The following is a 4,512-nucleotide window of genomic DNA, read 5'->3' as shown; positions in this document are numbered from 1 at the left end:
ATGTGCAACGGTAAGCTCAGTTGCCAGGCAACACAGAGGCCCAGGTCCCAGGTGTGTGAGCCCTGATTCATCAAGTCTAGGGGGAGGGGGCTCTAGCTCGAGCTGTGGGATGCCTGTTGGTCACGTAATGGTGTTCTTATTGCTATTCAAGCCAACCTCTACCACTGTCACGTCCACTGCTCCTCAAGGTTGAATCCAGTATTCATGGAGAGAAAAAAAAAATTCCTTGGGAGGTGAACCCTTCCGAGGGGTTCTTAAACTGTGTCCATCGTCTGTCTGAAGATAGATTTTAAGGAGTATCTAGGCACTTCCCCTAAGTTGTGAGTGTAATTTTTTGTGTCTGTCTTTTTTAATTTTTATTTTTTTTTAAACTTGGACCAAAATTTTCCATCAGCTTCTCAATGAGACTATAAGTTCACCTGGTACCACAAGCCCGTGGGTAGATGGGAAAGGAGCATGGAAGCTGGGGGATCAACCTGGGCTATATATTGTCGCAAAACAAAATCAATACAGAACAAAAATCACTAGAAAAAGAACCCCACTCCCTTTAGGAGCTCTGGTTTAGGTAGGAGACATAATCTGTTTACATTAGGGAAAGGAGTTTTTTTGTTTTGTTTTTGGTTCTTTTGAGACAGGGTTTCTCTGTAGCTTTGGAGCCTGTCCTGAAACTAGCTCTTGTAGACCAGGCTGGCCTCAAACTCACAGAGATCCACCTGCCTCTGCCTCCCAAGTGCTGGGATTAAAGGCGTGCGCCACCACATAAATTTATGCTCATGGTCCCAGAGATATACTCAAGAGAATTTTTTTAAAAGCAAAAAAATGTAGTTAATGACACAATTTTAAACTTGAGTTCATCAGTGGAGCCATTCACCTACAGTGATCAGTGCAGATTAATATAGATTCTAATAATCAATATAGATTCTACTATGGCTTCTACTCCCCAAGCACCCTCTAGTGTTTGTGTATGACACACTGGTAAGTGGAAATATCAGTAACCATGTCCTGGTATTTCTGCTTTTCACTCTTCCTCACTTTTACGTGAAGCTCCTTAAAATACACAAGCAATTTATATCTACCTGGACTTTTAAGGGACCTTCCTGCCAAATATTCAAGCCCCCTTTCCTTATTTTGATCAAAGAAGGTAGGGGGAGGGCCAAAAAGACAAAATAGTGCATGTTTTTTTCTCATATGTAATGTATGGATATGGATATACGATATGGAATCAGAAGAGGGATTCCTTGGCAGGGAGGAGGGAACCAAGAGGGGTAGCAAGAACAGTGAGGGGTAAATATGAGTAAGGACAACTATAAATATGTATTAAAATACCACAATATATTGAAAGACCTGGATAAATCCAGATCCCCCTAGCAGGAAAACAGAGCCAAAAATCTAGCAGGAAGAGAAGAATCAGAAATCTAGGATTAGCCAATTTCAGGGTTTCAGGAACTAGCTGAAGATAAAGGTAGATTGTAATCTTGAGAGTAATCTTGAGAAACAGGGAGATTCCCCCTAGTAATTATCACCTCCTAGTAATTATCATTGGTACTTTTAGAATAGGAAATGACCTTGAGAATGATCTTGAGAGGCAGGGAGTTGCCCCCTTGTAATCATCACTGGAATTTTCGGAATTTTCTGTGACACCCTCCCTGCCCCCCTTTCGGATTACTGGGCTGTCTGGTTTCTTCCTATAAAAACTACTTCTCCAGGTCACTCGAGGTCGAACTCTTCCCCTGCATAGGTTATGAGTCTCGGCCCCAGTGCACTGGTTCCCATCTTGTCGTCTTGTCATTAAACCTCGTGTGATTGCAGCAAGGAGGGTCTCTCATGAGTTACTGGGGGGGGCGTCGTGTTATCCCGAGGCTTGAGTAAGAGTCTCCCTGATATCGGGGGGTCTTTCAATATGATGTATGTTAACAAAAGAAATGATTTTAAAGGGCTGGAGAGACAGCTCAGCGGTTAAGAGCACTGGCTGCTCTTCCAAAGGTCCTGAGTTCAATTCCCAGCAACCACATGGTGGCTCACAACCATCTGGAATGAGATCTGATGCCCTCTTCTGTGCAGGCAGACACACAGACATAATATTGTATACATAATAAATAAATAAATATTTAAAAAAAGAAATGATTTTAAAATCCAAGTTAATAGAACTACGGTGTACAGACAGCTAATGCTGCCCCATGCATTCATGGCTTTAGTGTAGAGGACCCTCACTGCACTAAGGTTCACCCTGCCAAAGCAATTTGCTTTTAAAGGAAGAATGTGATGGTTTTTCCTCTCAGTTTCCTCTTAATTTATTTCTTTCCTAGCGCTTGGTAGGAAGAATAATTCAGGAGCTTTCTTCACAAAACATGTTATTTAAATTCCACGAGTATGGTTATCATCAACTCCTGGAAAAGCTGGGTTTTTTTTCCTGGTAATGATAGAAGGTTGGATGTCCTTCACTGGTTTCAAGGGGAAACAATCTCAGAGAAACTAATTACTGTCACTTGGCCAGGGAAAGCCTTCTGATTTGTAGCAATCTGAAATCTACTTTGTAATATATAAATCATAGCTTGCTTACTAGAATATTGACTAAGTCATAACTTGAGTAATTCCCATTGGTACTCTAACATAGCTAGTGCTCTATTTTGTTGTTGTTTCGTTTGCTTTTGTTTTATTTTATTTTATTTTATTTATTTTTTTAGATAGAGCCTTGTTGCATAGCCCAGGCTAGCCTTAAACTTGCCCCTGTCTTGCATTAGCATCCCAAAGGCTGCAATTACAGACATGGACCATTATGAGAATCTGCAATCGGACCTTATGACTTCATCACTGACGTAATCCAATCTGGAAAACCTAAAATCGTTCATCCAACTCTCTATGAGCGAGTGTCTTACGTAAACACCTAAAATGTATGTGTGTCAACATTATCGAGAGCTACAGGACCTACGGAGCATCTTTAACAGAGGCTTTGCTGTGCATGATTAATCACTGAAACATTCCATGAAAGGTTTTTAAGATGCTGTTTTATTTTCAACAACTCGAACACAGAGAATGTTACGAAGCAGGGGTTTGTAACAGAGTAAATTTAGGAGGAATCCTTTTTTAAAACAAAATGTAAGTATATTATATATCTCATCACACTGTTTCAATGGAAAATTAGTTGACATCTGTAAAAAGAAAAAGATGAATTAGGTTCACATATATGTGAGGCGAGGAATATGTACATATTATGCTTATATAGACATTTCTATGAATATTTTGTTATTGTATAATAACATTGGCAATTGAGATATTTCCCAACTATTCTTCAGCCTCTCTCTCTCTCTCTCTTTCTCTCTCTCTCTCTCTCTCTCTCTGTATTTTCCAATTTATCACCTAATCACTCTCTAATGGCACATTTATTCTACAAATCTGTATGCCTAATAGGTTATAATATTTAACAATATATTTAACAATGTAAAAGTAATTTACTGGAGCTTATTAGTACCAATAAGAATTATAAATATGTCACGTTTTCCCCATATCCGCCTTAGACCATGGCACAGTTTATCCATAAGCTCACAGAGAAAACCCTGGCACTGCTGAATGCTGCGGTGACCTAATCCAAGCCTCAGTCAGCCACATTTTGGCTCTGTACCAAGGATAAGTTGGTCTCCAACTCCAGCTAAGCTTCTTACAACTCTCAGATGGTGAAGAAAAATCCCAAGTGCTGATTGGGGGTTTCCAAGAACTCACCGCTAAAGAAGCCATGCTGAATGGCTCTGTGGCCACTGAGGTATCATCAGCAAATGTGATGTCATTGGCTGCTATAGTTGGCGATTGGTCTTTTATATCTGATTTTGTTTAAGCTCCCATTTGAATGTTCCTGGACCACATGTAATGAAACTGCTATCTCAATAAAATAAGAGCTATCAAAAAAGATTTTCTTGCTGGTTTACTCACATATCTGCCATGATGTCACTCACATTTTATACTTATTTTCTTACTAAATGTTACCAGAATAAAGCAAGAGATTAGGTAGTCAGATGACAAAATCAAGAGAGGGAAATGACTGTTGAATTACTATTTTATTTGCAAATAAAATTGTGAGCAAAATAGACTAAGTAGACCCTAGCCTTGGGAATGAACATAAAACTGCATTTTCTGAACTTCAGAGCAAGGTTCATACTAAATTGATCAGATTCCACTTCCCTCTGTGACTGTGTGGAAAAGGTTCTGGTGACTTTAACTCCTCTAGTTGTTTCAATCTCTAGCTTTTCATTTCTGCTTTTGTATATTTATAGTTTTGTCTTTATCTAGAATAAGCTGGGTGAAATAACTTATTTTTCTTCAAAGATCCAGATTTTTTTTGCTTTAAGAAATTTCTGCTTTGCTCATTTTAATTTTTAAAGTGTGTGTGTGTGTGTGTGTGTGTGTGTGTGTGTGTGTGTGTGTGTGTGTGTGTGGTGTGGGGTGCCTGTGGAGGTCAGAAGAGAGTGTCAGATCCCTAGGAGCTAGTATTAATTATAGGAAATTGAGAGCTGCCCAGTG

At 39.4% G+C, this 4,512-nt stretch overlaps 1 protein-coding gene and 1 long non-coding RNA gene across 6 annotated transcripts in view; one reads left to right on the top strand and one right to left on the bottom strand.

Moving 5' to 3' along the window:
* Positions 1-82: 82 nt before the first annotated feature.
* LOC125387455 (uncharacterized) lies at positions 83-3,895 on the top strand. Its single transcript, XR_007227858.3, has 3 exons — positions 83-320; positions 2,742-3,096; positions 3,516-3,895. It is a non-coding gene; the product is annotated as an uncharacterized LOC125387455 (long non-coding RNA).
* The window catches only part of Nmu (neuromedin U), a 29,088-nt gene continuing 27,564 nt past the window's right edge, over positions 2,989-4,512 (bottom strand). For all 5 annotated transcript variants that reach the window (XM_085691752.2, XM_085691750.2, XM_085691751.2 and 2 more), the window contains one exon: positions 2,989-3,149. The gene's annotated coding sequence lies outside the window, so the exon portion shown is untranslated. The remainder of the gene's footprint in view (positions 3,150-4,512) is intronic.

This window comes from Myodes glareolus, chromosome 8, assembly GCF_982192425.1.
Source record: "Myodes glareolus chromosome 8, mMyoGla1.1, whole genome shotgun sequence".
NCBI classification, from domain to species: Eukaryota; Metazoa; Chordata; class Mammalia; order Rodentia; family Cricetidae; genus Myodes; species Myodes glareolus.
The sequence above is the reverse complement of the archived record's forward strand: the minus strand, read 5'-3'. Positions and strand labels throughout refer to the sequence as shown.